At 50.4% G+C, this 22996-nt stretch overlaps 1 protein-coding gene across 1 annotated transcript in view; it reads right to left on the bottom strand.

The window, feature by feature from the left end:
* The window catches only part of LOC139385042 (synaptic vesicle glycoprotein 2B-like), a 64742-nt gene extending 42650 nt beyond the window's left edge, over positions 1–22092 (bottom strand). Inside the window, exon 1 of the mRNA XM_071130080.1 lies at positions 21969–22092. The gene's annotated coding sequence lies outside the window, so the exon portion shown is untranslated. The remainder of the gene's footprint in view (positions 1–21968) is intronic.
* Positions 22093–22996: the final 904 nt, after the last annotated feature.

Genomic DNA, 22996 nt, shown 5'->3' with positions numbered 1-22996 from the left:
GTGTCCTGTATCCACCTCTAGACTTCCCCTGTTCCCTGTATCCACCTCTAGACTTCCCCTGTGTCCTGTATCCACCTCTAGACTTCCCCTGTTTCCTGTATCCAACTCTAGACTTCCCCTGTTCCCTGTATCCACCTCTAGACTTCCCCTAACCCCTGTATCCACCTCTAGACTTCCCCTGATCCCTGTATCCACCTCTAGACTTCCCCTGTGTCCCTGTATCCACCTCTAGACTTCCCCTGTTCCCTGTATCCACCTCTAGAATACCACTGTTTCCACCTCTAGATTTTCCCCTGTTTCCACCTTTAGACTTCCCCTGTGTCCTGTATCCACCTCTAGACTTCACTTGTTTCCTGTATCCACCTCTAGACTTCCCCTGTGTCCTGTATCCACCTCTAGACTTCCCCTGTGTCCTGTATCCACCTCTAGACTTCCCCTGTGTCCTGTTTCCACCTCTAGACGTCCCCTGGTTTTTGTTTCCACCTCTAGACTTCCCCTGTGTCCTGTTTTCACCTCTAGACTTCCCCTGTGTCCTGTATCCACCTCTAGACTTCCCCTGTGTCCTGTATCCACCTCTAGACTTCCCCTGTGTCCTGTATCCACCTCTAGACTTCCCCTGTTTCCACCTCTAGACTTCCCCTGTGTCCTGTATCCACCTCTAGACTTCCCCTGTGTCCTGTATCCACCTCTAGACTTCCCCTGTGTCCTGTTTCCACCTCTAGACGTCCCCTGGTTTTTGTTTCCACCTCTAGACTTCCCCTGTGTCCTGTTTCCACCTCTAGACGTCCCCTGGTTTTTGTTTCCACCTCTAGACTTCCCCTGTGTCCTGTTTCCACCTCTAGACTTTCCCTGTGTCCTGTATCTACCTCTAGACTTCCCCTGTGTCCTGTATCCACCTCTAGACTTCCCCTGTGTCCTGTATCCACCTCTAGACTTCCCCTGTTTCCTGTATCCACCTCTAGACTTCCCCTGATTCATGTTTCCACCTCTAGACGTCCCCTGGTTCCTGTTTTCACTTCTAGACTTCCCCTGTGTCCTGTATCCACCTATAGACTTCCCCTGTGCCCTGTATCCACCTCTAGACTTCCCCTGTATCCTTTATCCACCTCTAGACTTCCCCTGTGTCCTGTTTCCACCTCTAGACTTCCCCTGTTTCCTGTATCCACCTCTAGACTTCCACTGTTCCCTGTATCCACCTCTAGAATTCCCCTGTTTCCACCTCTAGATTTTACCCTGTTTCCACCTTTAGACTTCCCCTGTGTCCTGTATCCAACTCTAGAATTTCCCTGTGTCCTGTATCCACCTCTAGACTTCCCCTGTGTCCTGTATCCACCTCTAGACTTCCCCTGTTCCCTGTATCCACCTCTAGACTTCCCCTGTGTCCTGTATCCACCTCTAGACTTCCCCTGTTTCCTGTATCCAACTCTAGACTTCCCCTGTTCCCTGTATCCAGCTCTAGACTTCCCCTAACCCCTGTATCCACCTCTAGACTTCCCCTGATCCCTGTATCCACCTCTAGACTTCCCCTGTGTCCCTGTATCCACCTCTAGACTTCCCCTGTTCCCTGTATCCACCTCTAGAATACCACTGTTTCCACCTCTAGATTTTCCCCTGTTTCCACCTTTAGACCTCCCCTGTGTCCTGTATCCACCTCTAGACTTCACTTGTTTCCTGTATCCACCTCTAGACTTCCCCTGTGTCCTGTATCCACCTCTAGACTTCCCCTGTGTCCTGTATCCACCTCTAGACTTCCCCTGTGTCCTGTTTCCACCTCTAGACGTCCCCTGGTTTTTGTTTCCACCTCTAGACTTCCCCTGTGTCCTGTTTTCACCTCTAGACTTCCCCTGTGTCCTGTATCCACCTCTAGACTTCCCGTGTGTCCTGTATCCACCTCTAGACTTCCCCTGTGTCCTGTATCCACCTCTAGACTTCCCCTGTGTCCTGTATCCACCTCTAGACTTCCCCTGTGTCCTGTATCCACCTCTAGACTTCCCCTGTATCCTGTTTCCACCTCTAGACGTCCCCTGGTTTTTGTTTCCACCTCTAGACTTCCCCTGTGTCCTGTTTCCACCTCTAGACTTCCCCTGTTTCCTGTATCCACCTCTAGACTTCCACTGTTCCCTGTATCCACCTCTAGAAATCCCCTGTTTCCACCTCTAGATTTTTCCTGTTTCCACCTTTAGACTTCCCCTGTGTCCTGTATCCAACTCTAGAATTTCCCTGTGTCCTGTATCCACCTCTAGACTTCCCCTGTGTCCTGTATCCACCTCTAGACTTCCCCTGTTCCCCGTATCCACCTCTAGACTTCCCCTGTGTCCTGTATCCACCTCTAGACTTCCCCTGTTTCCTGTATCCAACTCTAGACTTCCCCTGTTCCCTGTATCCACCTCTAGACTTCCCCTAACCCCTGTATCCACCTCTAGACTTCCCCTGATCCATGTATCCACCTCTAGACTTCCCCTGTGTCCCTGTATCCACCTCTAGACTTCCCCTGTTTCCTGTATCCACCTCTAGAATTCCCCTGTTTCCACCTCTAGATTTTCCCCTGTTTCCACCTTTAGACTTCCCCTGTGTCCTGTATCCACCTCTAGACTTCACTTGTTTCCTGTATCCACCTCTAGACTTCCCCTGTGTCCTGTATCCACCTCTAGACTTCCCCTGTGTCCTGTATCCACCTCTAGACTTCCCCTGTGTCCTGTTTCCACCTCTAGACGTCCCCTGGTTTTTGTTTCCACCTCTAGACTTCCCCTGTGTCCTGTTTTCACCTCTAGACTTCCCCTGTGTCCTGTATCCACCTCTAGACTTCCCCTGTGTCCTGTATCCACCTCTAGACTTCCCCTGTGTCCTGTATCCACCTCTAGACTTCCCCTGTGTCCTGTATCCACCTCTAGACTTCCCCTGATTCATGTTTCCACCTCTAGACGTCCCCTGGTTCCTGTTTTCACCTCTAGACTTCCCCTGTGTCCTGTATCCACCTATAGACTTCCCCTGTGTCCTGTTTCCACCTCTAGACTTCCCCTGTTTCCTGTATCCACCTCTAGACTTCCCCTGTTCCCTGTATCCACCTCTAGAATTCCCCTGTTTCCACCTCTAGATTTTCCCCTGTTTCCACCTCTAGACTTCCCCTGTGTCCTGTATCCACCTCTAGACTTCCCCTGTGTCCTGTATCCACCTCTAGACTTCCCCTGTTTCCTGTATCCACCTCTAGACTTCCCCTGATTCATGTTTCCACCTCTAGACGTCCCCTGGTTCCTGTTTTCACCTCTAGACTTCCCCTGTGTCCTGTATCCACCTATAGACTTCCCCTGTGCCCTGTATCCACCTCTAGACTTCCCCTGTATCCTTTATCCACCTCTAGACTTCCCCTGTGTCCTGTTTCCACCTCTAGACTTCCCCTGTTTCCTGTATCCACCTCTAGACTTCCACTGTTCCCTGTATCCACCTCTAGAATTCCCCTGTTTCCACCTCTAGATTTTACCCTGTTTCCACCTTTAGACTTCCCCTGTGTCCTGTATCCAACTCTAGAATTTCCCTGTGTCCTGTATCCACCTCTAGACTTCCCCTGTGTCCTGTATCCACCTCTAGACTTCCCCTGTTCCCTGTATCCACCTCTAGACTTCCCCTGTGTCCTGTATCCACCTCTAGACTTCCCCTGTTTCCTGTATCCAACTCTAGACTTCCCCTGTTCCCTGTATCCAGCTCTAGACTTCCCCTAACCCCTGTATCCACCTCTAGACTTCCCCTGATCCCTGTATCCACCTCTAGACTTCCCCTGTGTCCCTGTATCCACCTCTAGACTTCCCCTGTTCCCTGTATCCACCTCTAGAATACCACTGTTTCCACCTCTAGATTTTCCCCTGTTTCCACCTTTAGACCTCCCCTGTGTCCTGTATCCACCTCTAGACTTCACTTGTTTCCTGTATCCACCTCTAGACTTCCCCTGTGTCCTGTATCCACCTCTAGACTTCCCCTGTGTCCTGTATCCACCTCTAGACTTCCCCTGTGTCCTGTTTCCACCTCTAGACGTCCCCTGGTTTTTGTTTCCACCTCTAGACTTCCCCTGTGTCCTGTTTTCACCTCTAGACTTCCCCTGTGTCCTGTATCCACCTCTAGACTTCCCGTGTGTCCTGTATCCACCTCTAGACTTCCCCTGTGTCCTGTATCCACCTCTAGACTTCCCCTGTGTCCTGTATCCACCTCTAGACTTCCCCTGTGTCCTGTATCCACCTCTAGACTTCCCCTGTATCCTGTTTCCACCTCTAGACGTCCCCTGGTTTTTGTTTCCACCTCTAGACTTCCCCTGTGTCCTGTTTCCACCTCTAGACTTCCCCTGTTTCCTGTATCCACCTCTAGACTTCCACTGTTCCCTGTATCCACCTCTAGAAATCCCCTGTTTCCACCTCTAGATTTTTCCTGTTTCCACCTTTAGACTTCCCCTGTGTCCTGTATCCAACTCTAGAATTTCCCTGTGTCCTGTATCCACCTCTAGACTTCCCCTGTGTCCTGTATCCACCTCTAGACTTCCCCTGTTCCCCGTATCCACCTCTAGACTTCCCCTGTGTCCTGTATCCACCTCTAGACTTCCCCTGTTTCCTGTATCCAACTCTAGACTTCCCCTGTTCCCTGTATCCACCTCTAGACTTCCCCTAACCCCTGTATCCACCTCTAGACTTCCCCTGATCCATGTATCCACCTCTAGACTTCCCCTGTGTCCCTGTATCCACCTCTAGACTTCCCCTGTTCCCTGTATCCACCTCTAGAATTCCCCTGTTTCCACCTCTAGATTTTCCCCTGTTTCCACCTTTAGACTTCCCCTGTGTCCTGTATCCACCTCTAGACTTCACTTGTTTCCTGTATCCACCTCTAGACTTCCCCTGTGTCCTGTATCCACCTCTAGACTTCCCCTGTGTCCTGTATCCACCTCTAGACTTCCCCTGTGTCCTGTTTCCACCTCTAGACGTCCCCTGGTTTTTGTTTCCACCTCTAGACTTCCCCTGTGTCCTGTTTTCACCTCTAGACTTCCCCTGTGTCCTGTATCCACCTCTAGACTTCCCCTGTGTCCTGTATCCACCTCTAGACTTCCCCTGTGTCCTGTATCCACCTCTAGACTTCCCCTGTGTCCTGTATCCACCTCTAGACTTCCCCTGATTCATGTTTCCACCTCTAGACGTCCCCTGGTTCCTGTTTTCACCTCTAGACTTCCCCTGTGTCCTGTATCCACCTATAGACTTCCCCTGTGTCCTGTTTCCACCTCTAGACTTCCCCTGTTTCCTGTATCCACCTCTAGACTTCCCCTGTTCCCTGTATCCACCTCTAGAATTCCCCTGTTTCCACCTCTAGATTTTCCCCTGTTTCCACCTTTAGACTTCCCCTGTGTCCTGTATCCAACTCTAGAATTTCCCTGTGTCCTGTATCCACCTCTAGACTTCCCCTGTGTCCTGTATCCACCTCTAGACTTCCCCTGTTCCCTGTATCCACCTCTAGACTTCCCCTGTGTCCTGTATCCACCTCTAGACTTCCCCTGTTTCCTGTATCCAACTCTAGACTTCCCCTGTTCCCTGTATCCACCTCTAGACTTCCCCTAACCCCTGTATCCACCTCTAGACTTCCCCTGATCCCTGTATCCACCTCTAGACTTCCCCTGTGTCCCTGTATCCACCTCTAGACTTCCCCTGTTCCCTGTATCCACCTCTAGAATACCACTGTTTCCACCTCTAGATTTTCCCCTGTTTCCACCTTTAGACTTCCCCTGTGTCCTGTATCCACCTCTAGACTTCACTTGTTTCCTGTATCCACCTCTAGACTCCCCCCAAGTCTAAAGGTGGAAACAGGGGAAAATCTAGAGGTGGAAACAGGGGAATTCTAGAGGTGGATACAGGGTACAGGGGAAGTCTAGAGGTGGATACAGGAAACAGGGGAAGTCTAGAGGTGGAAACAGGGGAAGTCTAGAGGTGGAAACAAGGAGTGTCTAGAGGTGGATACAGGGAACAGGGGAAGTCTAGAGGTGGATACAGGGATCAGGGGAAGTCTAGAGGTGGATACAGGGAACAGGGGAAGTCTAGAGTTGGATACAGGAAACAGGGGAAGTCTAGAGGTGGATACAGGACACAGGGGAAGTCTAGAGGTGGATACAGGGAACAGGGGAAGTCTAGAGGTGGATACAGGACACAGGGGAAGTCTAGAGGTGGATACAGGACACAGGGAAATTCTAGAGTTGGATACAGGACACAGGGGAAGTCTAAAGGTGGAAACAGGGGAATTCTAGAGGTGGATACAGGGAACAGGGGAAGTCTAGAGGTGGATACAGGAAACAGGGGAAGTCTAGAGGTGGAAACAGGACACAGGGGAAGTCTATAGGTGGATACAGGACACAGGGGAAGTCTAGAGGTGAAAACAGGAACCAGGGGACGTCTAGAGGTGGAAACATGAATCAGGGGAAGTCTAGAGGTGGATACAGGACACAGGGGAAGTCTAGAGGTGGATACAGGACACAGGGGAAGTCTAGAGGTGGATACAGGACACAGGGGAAGTCTAGAATACCACTGTTTCCACCTCTAGATTTTCCCCTGTTTCCACCTTTAGACTTCCCCTGTGTCCTGTATCCACCTCTAGACTTCACTTGTTTCCTGTATCCACCTCTAGACTTCCCCTGTGTCCTGTATCCACCTCTAGACTTCCCCTGTGTCCTGTATCCACCTCTAGACTTCCCCTGTGTCCTGTTTCCACCTCTAGACGTCCCCTGGTTTTTGTTTCCACCTCTAGACTTCCCCTGTGTCCTGTTTTCACCTCTAGACTTCCCCTGTGTCCTGTATCCACCTCTAGACTTCCCCTGTGTCCTGTATCCACCTCTAGACTTCCCCTGTGTCCTGTATCCACCTCTAGACTTCCCCTGTTTCCACCTTTAGACTTCCCCTGTGTCCTGTATCCACCTCTAGACTTCCCCTGTGTCCTGTATCCACCTCTAGACTTCCCCTGTGTCCTGTTTCCACCTCTAGACGTCCCCTGGTTTTTGTTTCCACCTCTAGACTTCCCCTGTGTCCTGTTTCCACCTCTAGACTTCCCCTGTTTCCTGTATCCACCTCTAGACTTCCACTGTTCCCTGTATCCACCTCTAGAAATCCCCTGTTTCCACCTCTAGATTTTTCCTGTTTCCACCTTTAGACTTCCCCTGTGTCCTGTTTCCACCTCTAGACTTCCCCTGTGACCTGTATCCACCTCTAGACTTCCCCTGTGTCCTGTATCCACCTCTAGACTTCCCCTGTGTCCTGTTTCCACCTCTAGACGTCCCCTGGTTTTTGTTTCCACCTCTAGACTTCCCCTGTGTCCTGTTTCCACCTCTAGACTTCCCCTGTGTCCTGTATCTACCTCTAGACTTCCCCTGTGTCCTGTATCCACCTCTAGACTTCCCCTGTGTCCTGTATCCACCTCTAGACTTCCCCTGTGTCCTGTATCCACCTCTAGACTTCCCCTGATTCATGTTTCCACCTCTAGACGTCCCCTGGTTCCTGTTTTCACCTCTAGACTTCCCCTGTGTCCTGTATCCACCTATAGACTTCCCCTGTGCCCTGTATCCACCTCTAGACTTCCCCTGTATCCTTTATCCACCTCTAGACTTCCCCTGTGTCCTGTTTCCACCTCTAGACTTCCCCTGTTTCCTGTATCCACCTCTAGACTTCCACTGTTCCCTGTATCCACCTCTAGAATTCCCCTGTTTCCACCTCTAGATTTTACCCTGTTTCCACCTTTAGACTTCCCCTGTGTCCTGTATCCAACTCTAGAATTTCCCTGTGTCCTGTATCCACCTCTAGACTTCCCCTGTGTCCTGTATCCACCTCTAGACTTCCCCTGTTCCCTGTATCCACCTCTAGACTTCCCCTGTGTCCTGTATCCACCTCTAGACTTCCCCTGTTTCCTGTATCCAACTCTAGACTTCCCCTGTTCCCTGTATCCACCTCTAGACTTCCCCTAACCCCTGTATCCACCTCTAGACTTCCCCTGATCCCTGTATCCACCTCTAGACTTCCCCTGTGTCCCTGTATCCACCTCTAGACTTCCCCTGTTCTCTGTATCCACCTCTAGAATACCACTGTTTCCACCTCTAGATTTTCCCCTGTTTCCACCTTTAGACTTCCCCTGTGTCCTGTATCCACCTCTAGACTTCACTTGTTTCCTGTATCCACCTCTAGACTTCCCCTGTGTCCTGTATCCACCTCTAGACTTCCCCTGTGTCCTGTATCCACCTCTAGACTTCCCCTGTGTCCTGTATCCACCTCTAGACTTCCCCTGTGTCCTGTATCCACCTCTAGACTTCCCCTGTTTCCACCTCTAGACTTCCCCTGTGTCCTGTATCCACCTCTAGACTTCCCCTGTGTCCTGTATCCACCTCTAGACTTCCCCTGTGTCCTGTTTCCACCTCTAGACGTCCCCTGGTTTTTGTATCCACCTCTAGACTTCCCCTGTGTCCTGTATGCACCTCTAGACTTCCCCTGTGTCATGTATCCACCTCTAGACTTCCCCTGTGTCCTGTTTTCACCTCTAGACTTCCCCTGTGTCCTGTATCCCACCTATAGACTTCCCTGTGCCCTGTATCCACCTCTAGACTTCCCCTGTTCCTTGTATCCACCTCTAGAATCCCCCTGTTTCCACCTCTAGATTTTCCCCTGTTTCCACCTTTAGACTTCCCCTGTGTCATGTATCCACCTCTAGACTTCCCCTGTTCCCTGTATCCACCTCTAGACTTCCCCTGTGTCCTGTATCCACCTCTAGACTTCCCCTGTGTCCTGTATCCAACTCTAGACTTCCCCTGTTCCCTGTATCCACCTCTAGACTTCCCCTGATCCCTGTATCCACCTCTAGACTTCCCCTGTTCCCTGTATCCACCTCTAGACACTCCCTGTTTCCACCTCTAGACTTCCCCTGTTTCCACCTCTAGACTTCCCCTGTTTCCTGTATCCACCTCTAGACTTCCCCTGTGTCCTGTATCCACCTCTAGACTTCCCCTGTGTCCTGTTTCCACCTCTAGACGTCCCCTGGTTTTTGTTTCCACCTCTAGACTTCCCCTGTGTCCTGTTTCCACCTCTAGACGTCCCCTGTTTCCTGTATCCACCTCTAGACTTCCACTGTTCCCTGTATCCACCTCTAGAATTTCCCTGTTTCCACCTCTAGATTTTTCCTGTTTCCACCTTTAGACTTCCCCTGTGTCCTGTATCCAACTCTAGAATTTCCCTGTGTCCTGTATCCACCTCTAGACTTCCCCTGTGTCCTGTATCCACCTCTAGACTTCCCCTGTTCCCTGTATCCACCTCTAGACTTCCCCTGTGTCCTGTATCCACCTCTAGACTTCCCCTGTTTCCTGTATCCAACTCTAGACTTCCCCTGTTCCCTGTATCCACCTCTAGACTTCCCCTAACCCCTGTATCCACCTCTAGACTTCCCCTGATCCATGTATCCACCTCTAGACTTCCCCTGTGTCCCTGTATCCACCTCTAGACTTCCCCTGTTCCCTGTATCCACCTCTAGAATTCCCCTGTTTCCACCTCTAGATTTTCCCCTGTTTCCACCTTTAGACTTCCCCTGTGTCCTGTATCCACCTCTAGACTTCACTTGTTTCCTGTATCCACCTCTAGACTTCCCCTGTGTCCTGTATCCACCTCTAGACTTCCCCTGTGTCCTGTATCCACCTCTAGACTTCCCCTGTGTCCTGTTTCCACCTCTAGACGTCCCCTGGTTTTTGTTTCCACCTCTAGACTTCCCCTGTGTCCTGTTTTCACCTCTAGACTTCCCCTGTGTCCTGTATCCACCTCTAGACTTCCCCTGTGACCTGTATCCACCTCTAGACTTCCCCTGTGTCCTGTATCCACCTCTAGACTTCCCCTGTTTCCACCTCTAGACTTCCCCTGTGTCCTGTATCCACCTCTAGACTTCCCCTGTGTCCTGTATCCACCTCTAGACTTCCCCTGTGTCCTGTTTCCACCTCTAGACGTCCCCTGGTTTTTGTTTCCACCTCTAGACTTCCCCTGTGTCCTGTTTCCACCTCTAGACTTCCCTTGTGTCCTGTATCCACCTCTAGACTTCCCCTGTGTCCTGTATCCACCTCTAGACTTCCCCTGTGTCCTGTATCCACCTCTAGACTTCCCCTGTGTCCTGTATCCACCTCTAGACTTCCCCTGATTCATGTTTCCACCTCTAGACGTCCCCTGGTTCCTGTTTTCACCTCTAGACTTCCCCTGTGTCCTGTATCCACCTATAGACTTCCCCTGTGTCCTGTTTCCACCTCTAGACTTCCCCTGTTTCCTGTATCCACCTCTAGACTTCCCCTGTTCCCTGTATCCACCTCTAGAATTCCCCTGTTTCCACCTCTAGATTTTCCCCTGTTTCCACCTTTAGACTTCCCCTGTGTCCTGTATCCAACTCTAGAATTTCACTGTGTCCTGTATCCACCTCTAGACTTCCCCTGTGTCCTGTATCCACCTCTAGACTTCCCCTGTTCCCTGTATCCACCTCTAGACTTCCCCTGTGTCCTGTATCCACCTCTAGACTTCTCCTGTTTCCTGTATCCAACTCTAGACTTCCCCTGTTCCCTGTATCCACCTCTAGACTTCCCCTGATCCCTGTATCCACCTCTAGACTTCCCCTGTTCCCTGTATCCACCTCTAGACACTCCTTGTTTCCACCTCTAGACTTCCCCTGTTTCCTGTATCCACCTCTAGACTTCCCCTGTACCCTGTATCCACCTCTAGAATTCCCCTGTTTCCACCTCTAGATTTTCCCCTGTTTCCACCTTTAGACTTCCCCTGTGTCCTGTATCCACCTCTAGACTTCACTTGTTTCCTGTATCCACCTCTAGACTTCCCCTGTGTCCTGTATCCACCTCTAGACTTCCCCTGTGTCCTGTTTCCACCTCTAGACGTCCCCTGGTTTTTGTATCCACCTCTAGACTTCCCCTGTGTCCTGTTTCCACCTCTAGACTTCCCCTGTGTCCTGTATCCACCTCTAGACTTCCCCTGTGTCCTGTATCCACCTCTAGACTTCCCCTGTGTCCTGTATCCACCTCTAGACTTCCCCTGTGTCCTGTATCCACCTCTAGACTTCCCCTGTGTCCCGTTTCCACCTCTAGACATCCCCTGGTCCCTGTTTCCACCTCTAGACTTCCCCTGTGTCCTGTATCCACCTATAAACTTCCCCTGTGCCCTGTATCCACCTCTAGACTTCCCCTTTATCCTTTATCCACCTCTAGACTTCCCCTGTGTCCTGTTTCCACCTCTAGACTTCCCCTGTGCCCTGTATCCACCTCTAGACTTCCCCTGTTCCCTGTATCCACCTCTAGAATTCCCCTGTTTCCACCTCTAGATTTTCCCCTGTTTCCACCTTTAGACTTCCCCTGTGTCCTGTATCCACCTCTAGAATTTCCCTGTGTCCTGTATCCACCTCTAGACTTCCCCTGTGTCCTGTATCCACCTCTAGACTTCCCCTGTTCCCTGTATCCACCTCTAGACTTCCCCTGTGTCCTGTATCCACCTCTAGACTTCCCCTGTGCCCTGTATCCACCTCTAGACTTCCCCTGTTCCCTGTATCCACCTCTAGACTTCCCCTGACCCCTGTATCCACCTCTAGACTTCCCCTGTTCCCTGTATCCACCTCTAGACTTACCCTGTTTCCACCTCTAGACTTCCCCTGTGTCCTGTATCCACCTCTAGACTTCCCCTTTGTCCTGTATCCACCTCTAGACTTCCCCTGTGTCCTGTTTCCACCTCTAGACGTCCCCTGGTTTTTGTTTCCACCTCTAGACTTCCCCTGTGTCCTGTTTCCACCTCTAGACTTCCCCTGTGTCCTGTATGCACCTCTAGACTTCCCCTGTGTCATGTATCCACCTCTAGACTTCCCCTGTGTCCTGTTTTCACCTCTAGACTTCCCCTGTGTCCTGTATCCCACCTATAGACTTCCCTGTGCCCTGTATCCACCTCTAGACTTCCCCTGTATCCTTTATCCACCTCTAGACTTCCCCTGTGTCCTATTTCCACCTCTAGAATTCCCCTGTTTCCTGTATCCACCTCTAGACTTCCCCTGTTCCTTGTATCCACCTCTAGAATTCCCCTGTTTCCACCTCTAGATTTTCCCCTGTTTCCACCTTTAGACTTCCCCTGTGTCCTGTATCCAACTCTAGAATTTCCCTGTGTCCTGTATCCACCTCTAGACTTCCGCTGTGTCCTGTATCCACCTCTAGACTTCCCCTGTTCCCTGTATCCACCTCTAGACTTCCCCTGTGTCCTGTATCCACCTCTAGACTTCCCCTGTGTCCTGTATCCAACTCTAGACTTCCCCTGTTCCCTGTATCCACCTCTAGACTTCCCCTGATCCCTGTATCCACCTCTAGACTTCCCCTGTTCCCTGTATCCACCTCTAGACACTCCCTGTTTCCACCTCTAGACTTCCCCTGTTTCCACCTCTAGACTTCCCCTGTTTCCTGTATCCACCTCTAGACTTCCCCTGTGTCCTGTATCCACCTCTAGACTTCCCCTGTGTCCTGTTTCCACCTCTAGACGTCCCCTGGTTTTTGTTTCCACCTCTAGACTTCCCCTGTGTCCTGTTTCCACCTCTAGACTTCCCCTGTTTCCTGTATCCACCTCTAGACTTCCACTGTTCCCTGTATCCACCTCTAGAATTTCCCTGTTTCCACCTCTAGATTTTTCCTGTTTCCACCTTTAGACTTCCCCTGTGTCCTGTATCCAACTCTAGAATTTCCCTGTGTCCTGTATCCACCTCTAGACTTCCCCTGTGTCCTGTATCCACCTCTAGACTTCCCCTGTTCCCTGTATCCACCTCTAGACTTCCCCTGTGTCCTGTATCCACCTCTAGACTTCCCCTGTTTCCTGTATCCAACTCTAGACTTCCCCTGTTCCCTGTATCCACCTCTAGACTTCCCCTAACCCCTGTATCCACCTCTAGACTTCCCCTGATCCATGTATCCACCTCTAGACTTCCCCTGTGTCCCTGTATCCACCTCTAGACTTCCCCTGTTCCCTGTATCCACCTCTAGAATTCCCCTGTTTCCACCTCTAGATTTTCCCCTGTTTCCACCTTTAGACTTCCCCTGTGTCCTGTATCCACCTCTAGACTTCACTTGTTTCCTGTATCCACCTCTAGACTTCCCCTGTGTCCTGTATCCACCTCTAGACTTCCCCTGTGTCCTGTATCCACCTCTAGACTTCCCCTGTGTCCTGTTTCCACCTCTAGACGTCCCCTGGTTTTTGTTTCCACCTCTAGACTTCCCCTGTGTCCTGTTTTCACCTCTAGACTTCCCCTGTGTCCTGTATCCACCTCTAGACTTCCCCTGTGACCTGTATCCACCTCTAGACTTCCCCTGTGTCCTGTATCCACCTCTAGACTTCCCCTGTTTCCACCTCTAGACTTCCCCTGTGTCCTGTATCCACCTCTAGACTTCCCCTGTGTCCTGTATCCACCTCTAGACTTCCCCTGTGTCCTGTTTCCACCTCTAGACGTCCCCTGGTTTTTGTTTCCACCTCTAGACTTCCCCTGTGTCCTGTTTCCACCTCTAGACTTCCCTTGTGTCCTGTATCCACCTCTAGACTTCCCCTGTGTCCTGTATCCACCTCTAGACTTCCCCTGTGTCCTGTATCCACCTCTAGACTTCCCCTGTGTCCTGTATCCACCTCTAGACTTCCCCTGATTCATGTTTCCACCTCTAGACGTCCCCTGGTTCCTGTTTTCACCTCTAGACTTCCCCTGTGTCCTGTATCCACCTATAGACTTCCCCTGTTTCCTGTTTCCACCTCTAGACTTCCCCTGTTTCCTGTATCCACCTCTAGACTTCCCCTGTTCCCTGTATCCACCTCTAGAATTCCCCTGTTTCCACCTCTAGATTTTCCCCTGTTTCCACCTTTAGACTTCCCCTGTGTCCTGTATCCAACTCTAGAATTTCCCTGTGTCCTGTATCCACCTCTAGACTTCCCCTGTGTCCTGTATCCACCTCTAGACTTCCCCTGTTCCCTGTATCCACCTCTAGACTTCCCCTGTGTCCTGTATCCACCTCTAGACTTCCCCTGTTTCCTGTATCCAACTCTAGACTTCCCCTGTTCCCTGTATCCACCTCTAGACTTCCCCTGATCCCTGTATCCACCTCTAGACTTCCCCTGTTCCCTGTATCCACCTCTAGACACTCCTTGTTTCCACCTCTAGACTTCCCCTGTTTCCACCTCTAGACTTCCCCTGTTTCCTGTATCCACCTCTAGACTTCCCCTGTACCCTGTATCCACCTCTAGAATTCCCCTGTTTCCACCTCTAGATTTTCCCCTGTTTCCACCTTTAGACTTCCCCTGTGTCCTGTATCCACCTCTAGACTTCACTTGTTTCCTGTATCCACCTCTAGACTTCCCCTGTGTCCTGTATCCACCTCTAGACTTCCCCTGTGTCCTGTTTCCACCTCTAGACGTCCCCTGGTTTTTGTATCCACCTCTAGACTTCCCCTGTGTCCTGTTTCCACCTCTAGACTTCCCCTGTGTCCTGTATCCACCTCTAGACTTCCCCTGTGTCCTGTATCCACCTCTAGACTTCCCCTGTGTCCTGTATCCACCTCTAGACTTCCCCTGTGTCCTGTATCCACCTCTAGACTTCCCCTGTGTCCCGTTTCCACCTCTAGACGTCCCCTGGTCCCTGTTTCCACCTCTAGACTTCCCCTGTGTCCTGTATCCACCTATAAACTTCCCCTGTGCCCTGTATCCACCTCTAGAATTCCCCTGTTTCCACCTCTAGATTTCCCCCTGTTTCCACCTTTAGACTTCCCCTGTGTCCTGTATCCACCTCTAGACTTCACTTGTTTCCTGTATCCACCTCTAGACTTCCCCTGTGTCCTGTATCCAACTCTAGAATTTCCCTGTGTCCTGTATCCACCTCTAGACTTCCCCTGTGTCCTGTATCCACCTCTAGACTTCCCCTGTTCCCTGTATCCACCTCTAGACTTCCCCTGTGTCCTGTATCCACCTCTAGACTTCCCCTGTGCCCTGTATCCACCTCTAGACTTCCCCTGTTCCCTGTATCCACCTCTAGACTTCCCCTGACCCCTGTATCCACCTCTAGACTTCCCCTGTTCCCTGTATCCACCTCTAGACTTACCCTGTTTCCACCTCTAGACTTCCCCTGTGTCCTGTATCCACCTCTAGACTTCCCCTTTGTCCTGTATCCACCTCTAGACTTCCCCTGTGTCCTGTTTCCACCTCTAGACGTCCCCTGGTTTTTGTTTCCACCTCTAGACTTCCCCTGTGTCCTGTTTCCACCTCTAGACTTCCCCTGTGTCCTGTATGCACCTCTAGACTTCCCCTGTGTCATGTATCCACCTCTAGACTTCCCCTGTGTCCTGTTTTCACCTCTAGACTTCCCCTGTGTCCTGTATCCCACCTATAGACTTCCCTGTGCCCTGTATCCACCTCTAGACTTCCCCTGTATCCTTTATCCACCTCTAGACTTCCCCTGTGTCCTATTTCCACCTCTAGAATTCCCCTGTTTCCTGTATCCACCTCTAGACTTCCCCTGTTCCTTGTATCCACCTCTAGAATTCCCCTGTTTCCACCTCTAGATTTTCCCCTGTTTCCACCTTTAGACTTCCCCTGTGTCCTGTATCCAACTCTAGAATTTCCCTGTGTCCTGTATCCACCTCTAGACTTCCCCTGTGTCCTGTATCCACCTCTAGACTTCCCCTGTTCCCTGTATCCACCTCTAGACTTCCCCTGTGTCCTGTATCCACCTCTAGACTTCCCCTGTGTCCTGTATCCAACTCTAGAATTCCCCTGTTTCCACCTCTAGATTTTCCCCTGTTTCCACCTTTAGACTTCCCCTGTGTCCTGTATCCACCTCTAGAATTTCCCTGTGTCCTGTATCCACCTCTAGACTTCCCCTGTGTCCTGTATCCACCTCTAGACTTCCCCTGTTCCCTGTATCCACCTCTAGACTTCCCCTGTGTCCTGTATCCACCTCTAGACTTCCCCTGTGCCCTGTATCCACCTCTAGACTTCCCCTGTTCCCTGTATCCACCTCTAGACTTCCCCTGACCCCTGTATCCACCTCTAGACTTCCCCTGTTCCCTGTATCCACCTCTAGACTTACCCTGTTTCCACCTCTAGACTTCCCCTGTGTCCTGTATCCACCTCTAGACTTCCCCTTTGTCCTGTATCCACCTCTAGACTTCCCCTGTGTCCTGTTTCCACCTCTAGACGTCCCCTGGTTTTTGTTTCCACCTCTAGACTTCCCCTGTGTCCTGTTTCCACCTCTAGACTTCCCCTGTGTCCTGTATGCACCTCTAGACTTCCCCTGTGTCATGTATCCACCTCTAGACTTCCCCTGTGTCCTGTTTTCACCTCTAGACTTCCCCTGTGTCCTGTATCCCACCTATAGACTTCCCTGTGCCCTGTATCCACCTCTAGACTTCCCCTGTATCCTTTATCCACCTCTAGACTTCCCCTGTGTCCTATTTCCACCTCTAGAATTCCCCTGTTTCCTGTATCCACCTCTAGACTTCCCCTGTTCCTTGTATCCACCTCTAGAATTCCCCTGTTTCCACCTCTAGATTTTCCCCTGTTTCCACCTTTAGACTTCCCCTGTGTCCTGTATCCAACTCTAGAATTTCCCTGTGTCCTGTATCCACCTCTAGACTTCCCCTGTGTCCTGTATCCACCTCTAGACTTCCCCTGTTCCCTGTATCCACCTCTAGACTTCCCCTGTTTCCTGTATCCACCTCTAGACTTCCCCTGTGTCCTGTATCCAACTCTAGACTTCCCCTGTTCCCTGTATCCACCTCTAGACTTCCCCTGATCCCTGTATCCACCTCTAGACTTCCCCTGTTCCCTGTATCCACCTCTAGACACTCCCTGTTTCCACCTCTAGACTTCCCCTGTTTCCACCTCTAGACTTCCCCTGTTTCCTGTATCCACCTCTAGACTTCCCCTGTTCCCTGTTTCCACCTCTAGACTTCCCCTGTTTCCACCTCTAGACTTCCCCTGTTTCCACCTCTAGACCTCCCCTGTTTCCACCTCTAGACTTCTCCTGTGTCGTGTATCCACCTCTAGACTTCCCCTGTGTCCTGTATCCACCTCTAGACTTCCCCTGTGTCCTGTTTCCACCTCTAGACTTCCCCTGTATCCACCTCTATACTTCCCCTGTGTCCTGTTTCCACCTCTAGACATTCCCCTGTTTCCACCTCTCAACTTAACTTGTGTCCTGTTTCCACCTCTAGACTTCCCCTGTGTCCTGTATCCACCTCTAGAATTTCCCTGTGGCCTGTTTCCACCTCTAGACTTCCCCTGTTTCCACCTCTAAACTTCACTTGTGTCCTGTTTCCACCTCTAGACTTCCCCTGTGTCCTGTATCCACCTCTAGACTTCCCCTGTGTCCTGTTTCCACCTCTAGACTTCCCCTGTGTCCTGTATCCACCTCTAGACTTCCCCTGTGTCCTGTATCCACCTCTAGACTTCCCCTGTGTCCTGTATCCACCTCTAGACTTCCCCTGTGTCCTGTTTCCACCTAGACTTCCCCTCTGTCCTGTTTCCACCTCTAGACCTCCCCTGTATCCACCTCTAGACTTCCCCTGTTTCCTGTTTCCACCTATACTCCCCCTGTGTTCTGTTTCCACCAATAGACTTCCCTTGTGTCCTGTATCCACCTCTAGACTCCCCCTGTTTCCACCTCTAGACTTCCCCTGTATCCACCTCTAGACTTCCCCTGTGTCCTGTTTCCACCTCTAGACTTCCCCTGTGTCCTGTATCCACCTCTAGACTTCCCCTGTTCCCTGTATCCACCTCTAGACTTCCCCTGTACCCTGTATCCACCTCTAGACTTCCCCTGTTCCCTGTATCCTCCTCTAGACTTCCCCTGTTCCCTGTATCCACCTCTAGACTTAACCTGTTTCCACCTCTAGACTTCCCCTGTTTCCAACTCTAGACTCCCCTGTTTCCACCTCTAGACTTCCCCTGTGTCCTGTATCCACCTCTAGACTTCCCCTGTGTCCTGTATCCACCTCTAGACTTCCCCTGTGTCCTGTATCCACCTCTAGACTTCCCCTGTATCCACCTCTAGACTTCCCCTGTGTCCTGTTTCCACCTCTAGACTTCCCCTGTATCCACCTCTAGACTTCCCCTGTGTCCTGTATCCTCCTCTAGACTTCCCCTGTTCCCTGTATCCACCTCTAGACTTCCCCTTTTTCCTGTTTCCACCTATAGACTTCCCCTGTTTCCACCTCTAGACTTCCCCTGTGTCCTGTTTCCACCTATAGACTTCCCCTGTTTCCACCTCTAGACTTCCCTTGTGTCCTGTTTCCACCTCTAGACTTCCCCTGTGTCCTGTATCCACCTCTAGACTTCCCCTGTGTCCTGTATCCACCTCTAGACTTCCCTTGTGTCCTGTATCCACCTCTAGACTTCCCTTGTGTCCTGTATCCACCTCTAGACTTCCCCTGTGTCCTGTATCCACCTCTAGACTTCCCCTGTGTCCTGTATCCACCTCTAGACTTCCCCTGTGTCCTGTTTCCACCTCTAGACTTCCCCTGTGTCCTGTATCCACCTCTAGACTTCCCCTGTGTCCTGTATCCACCTCTAGACTTCCCCTGTGTCCTGTATCCACCTCTAGACTTCCCCTGTGTCCTATTTCCACCTAGACTTCCCCTCTGTCCTGTTTCCACCTCTAGACCTCCCCTGTATCCACCTCTAGACTTCCCCTGTTTCCTGTTTCCACCTATACTCCCCCTGTGTTCTGTTTCCACCAATAGACTACCATTGTGTCCTGTATCCACCTCTAGACTCCCCCTGTTTCCACCTCTAGACTTCCCCTGTATCCACCTCTAGACTTCCCCTGTGTCCTGTTTCCACCTCTAGACTTCCCCTGTGTCCTGTATCCACCTCTAGACTTCCCCTGTTCCCTGTATCCACCTCTAGACTTCCCCTGTACCCTGTATCCACCTCTAGACTTCCCCTGTTCCCTGTATCCTCCTCTAGACTTCCCCTGTTCCCTGTATCCACCTCTAGACTTACCCTGTTTCCACCTCTAGACTTCCCCTGTTTCCAACTCTAGACTTCCCCTGTTTCCACCTCTAGACTTCCCCTGTGTCCTGTATCCACCTCTAGACTTCCCCTGTGTCCTGTATCCACCTCTAGACTTCCCCTGTATCCACCTCTAGACTTCCCCTGTGTCCTGTTTCCACCTCTAGACTTCCCCTGTATCCACCTCTAGACTTCCCCTGTGTCCTGTATCCACCTCTAGACTTCCCCTGTGTCCTGTTTCCACCTATAGACTTCCCCTGTTTCCACCTCTAGACTTCCCCTGTGTCCTGTTTCCACCTATAGACTTCCCCTGTTTCCACCTCTAGACTTCCCTTGTGTCCTGTTTCCACCTCTAGACTTCCCCTGTGTCCTGTATCCACCTCTAGACTTCCCCTGTGTCCTGTATCCACCTCTAGACTTCCCCTGTGTCCTGTATCCACCTCTAGACTTCCCTTGTGTCCTGTATCCACCTCTAGACTTCCCCTGTGTCCTGTATCCACCTCTAGACTTCCCCTGTGTCCTGTATCCACCTCTAGACTTCCCCTGTGTCCTGTTTCCACCTCTAGACGTCCCCTGGTTTTTGTTTCCACCTCTAGACTTCCCCTGAGTCCTGTTTCCACCTCTAGACTTCCCCTGTGTCCTGTATCCACCTCTAGACTTCCCCTGTGTCCTGTATCCACCTCTAGACTTCCCCTGTGTCCTGTATCCACCTCTAGACTTCCCCTGTGTCCTGTTTCCATCTCTAGACCTCCCCTGTATCCACCTCTAGACTTCCCCTGTGTCCTGTTTCCACCTAGACTTCCCCTGTGTCCTGTATCCACCTCTAGACTTCCCCTGTGTTCTGTTTCCACCAATAGACTTCCCTTGTGTCCTGTATCCACCTCTAGACTTCCCCTGTTTCCACCTCTAGACTTTCCCTGTATCCACCTCTAGACTTCCCCTGTGTCCTGTTTCCACCTCTAGACTTCCCCTGTGTCCTGTATCCACCTCTAGACTTCCCCTGTGTCCTGTATCCACCTCTAGACTTCCCCTGTGTCCTGTTTCCATATCTAGACCTCCCCTGTATCCACCTCTAGACTTCCCCTGTGTCCTGTTTCCACCTAGACTTCCCCTGTGTCCTGTATCCACCTCTAGACTTCCCCTGTGTTCTGTTTCCACCAATAGACTTCCCTTGTGTCCTGTATCCACCTCTAGACTTCCCCTGTTTCCACCTCTAGACTTTCCCTGTATCCACCTCTAGACTTCCCCTGTGTCCTGTTTCCACCTCTAGACTTCCCCTGTGTCCTGTTTCCACCTCCATTTTACTCTGCAAGGTTACCCTACAACGTTAGAGTCTGTCTTCAATGCCATTTTACTCTGCAAGGTTACCCTACAACGTTAGAGTCTGTCTTCAATGCCAATGTTTAAAAGGCAACTCCCATTTGAAAACCAACCCTCTGAGAACTACCCAACCTCTCATAAATGGACCTGGTATCGATAATGATGGGACATAATGTAGCATGGCTGAAAACACACATGGAGTGGGTAGTGATGTCATCAAGAAGGAGACAGTTAGTTGAGGACACAGAGCCAATATGAAGGGCATGTTTGTCTTTGGCAGTTCTAAATGTTCAGGTAGAATGTGGACATGTTTGGCAGTAATGGAGGAAGTGTCCTACAGAAACAGGAAGTTCACGCTGAGCTCAACAAGTCCATGATGGCGTGGAGAGGTCAAAGGGGAATCCTTCTACTCCCCTGTACACACTACATTACTGGACACAGAGAGGTCAAAGGGGAATCCTTCTACTTCCCTGTACTGTAGTTCATACTGGACACGGAGAGGTCAAAGGGGAATCCTTCTACTTCCCTGTACTGTAGTTCATACTGGACATGGAGAGGTCAAAGGGGAATCCTTCTACTTCCCTGTACTGTAGTTCATACTGGACACGGAGAGGTCAAAGGGGAATCCTCCTACTTCCCTGTACTGTAGTTCATACTGGACACAGAGAGGTCAAAGGGGAATCCTTCTACTTCACTGTACTGTAGTTCATACTGGACACAGAGAGGACAAAGGGAAATCCTACTACTTCCCTGTACTGTAGATCATATTGGACATGGAGAGGTCAAAGGGGAATCCTTCTACTTTCCTGTACTGTAGATCATATTGGACATGGAGAGGTCAAAGGGGAATCCTACTTCCCTGTACTGTAGTTCATACTGGACACAGAGAGGTCAAAGGGGAATCCTTCTACTTCACTGTACTGTAGTTCATACTGGACATGGAGAGGTCAAAGGGGAATCCTACTACTTCCCTGTACTGTAGTTCATACTGGACACGAAACATTGTCAGTTAGATCATCCACTACGTGCCCTTTGCACCTCCTCAACTAAGTCATTATTTTCTTTAAGGAGAGAATATGCATATGACAGATGACTCCTTTGGAATGGTTGTGACATCATAGTTTCTGTTTTATTTTGATGTAAATTACCATGGAAATCAGCAAGGTATTTACAGTTCATCAAGCTCATATCCAACTGTTATATCAGAACGGGACGTCCCATCCTGATGTGGCCACGGAGTGTAATGCAATATTACTTTTCCTATTCGAAAGAATATCACTTTATACCATTAAAATATCACACTTCCCAAAATGTTTTTCTTTCTCATATATATGAAGAAGACCTTATTTATCCTCCTAGACTCTGAGTTTACACCTCGACAGACACAGCACTGCAAGCAGAACAAAAAGGTAAATAAACAGACTCTAGTTTTAACGATCAGTGATGTTATTCCAGCAGTACCTGTCCTCTGCACTGCAAAACAACTCAACATGTAAAATGGGACGTCATTTCATTTGACTTTCAAAGGTGAAATGGACAAAACATTACAATAAATTATCCCCCCCCCCCCCCCCCCCCGCCACAAAAATCAACCAAATATTTTCTTACCAGACTTGGCATTCCCTTGGCATTAAAGTCAATAAAAAAAATATCCAGAATTGAGATCCAATATCCAGGGAAAGAGAGTTGTAAAGGCAGATTCAACATATCAGTTTATCTATCAGCCGGCAGTTTTACAGACCAGGGGATTAGTCTCCAACGTCATGACCCCCATCCCTCCCCACACAGGCCTCCACCCTCCCCCTGCCTAACAACTTGGTACAGTCCAGCCAGGTTATACAGCTAGAGGCTCCTCCCCACACAGGCCTCCACCCTCCCCCTGCTTAACAACATGGTACAGTCCAGCCAGGATATATAGCTACAGTATGAGTGGGTGGGTAGCCAGACAGAGGTGTGGGCTCTATAGGTGGTCTAGGAGGATCGCATATCAGCTTTTTATCAACGTATCAGACTGATGGCCAGACTCTCAGGCTCAATGAGTCAGACTAACAGGTACAAAAGTGTTCACTTCTCTCTCTCTGTAGGCTCAAGAACCAGGCCCCATAGTTCCTCAAATACAGATCACAACAGCTCAATGCAACAGGGGCTACAGCGAGTTTACTACCCCTTCCAGCCTGTCAGTCCCCATCCCAGCACCCCTCCAGCATTGGGACTTGGTATGTCCCTCTATGGGACATCTTTACACAGAGTAGATGTCTTCACTGACATGTTCAACCTCTCCCTGACCCAGTCTGTAAAATCTCCATGTTTCAAGCAGAACACCATAGTCCCTGTCTCTATGACCACCAAGGTAACATGTCTAAATGACTACCGCCCCGTAGCACTGACATCTGTAGACGTGAAGGGCTTTGAAAGGCTGGTCATGGTTCACATCGACAACATCATCCCAGACACTGTGGACCCACTCCAGTTCTCATACCGCCCCAACAGATCCACAGATGGATCAGTCTCTACTGCTCTTCACACTGGCCTCTAATACCTGGGCAAAAGGAACACCTATGTGAGAATGCTGTTCATTGACTACAGCTCAGCGTTCAACACCATAGTTGCCCTCAAAGCTCATCACTAAGCTAAGG

The sequence above is a fragment of the Oncorhynchus clarkii genome, chromosome 26, assembly GCF_045791955.1.
Source record: "Oncorhynchus clarkii lewisi isolate Uvic-CL-2024 chromosome 26, UVic_Ocla_1.0, whole genome shotgun sequence".
NCBI classification, from domain to species: Eukaryota; Metazoa; Chordata; class Actinopteri; order Salmoniformes; family Salmonidae; genus Oncorhynchus; species Oncorhynchus clarkii.
Note: the sequence above shows the minus strand (reverse complement) of the source record. Positions and strands in the feature narration are given on the sequence as shown.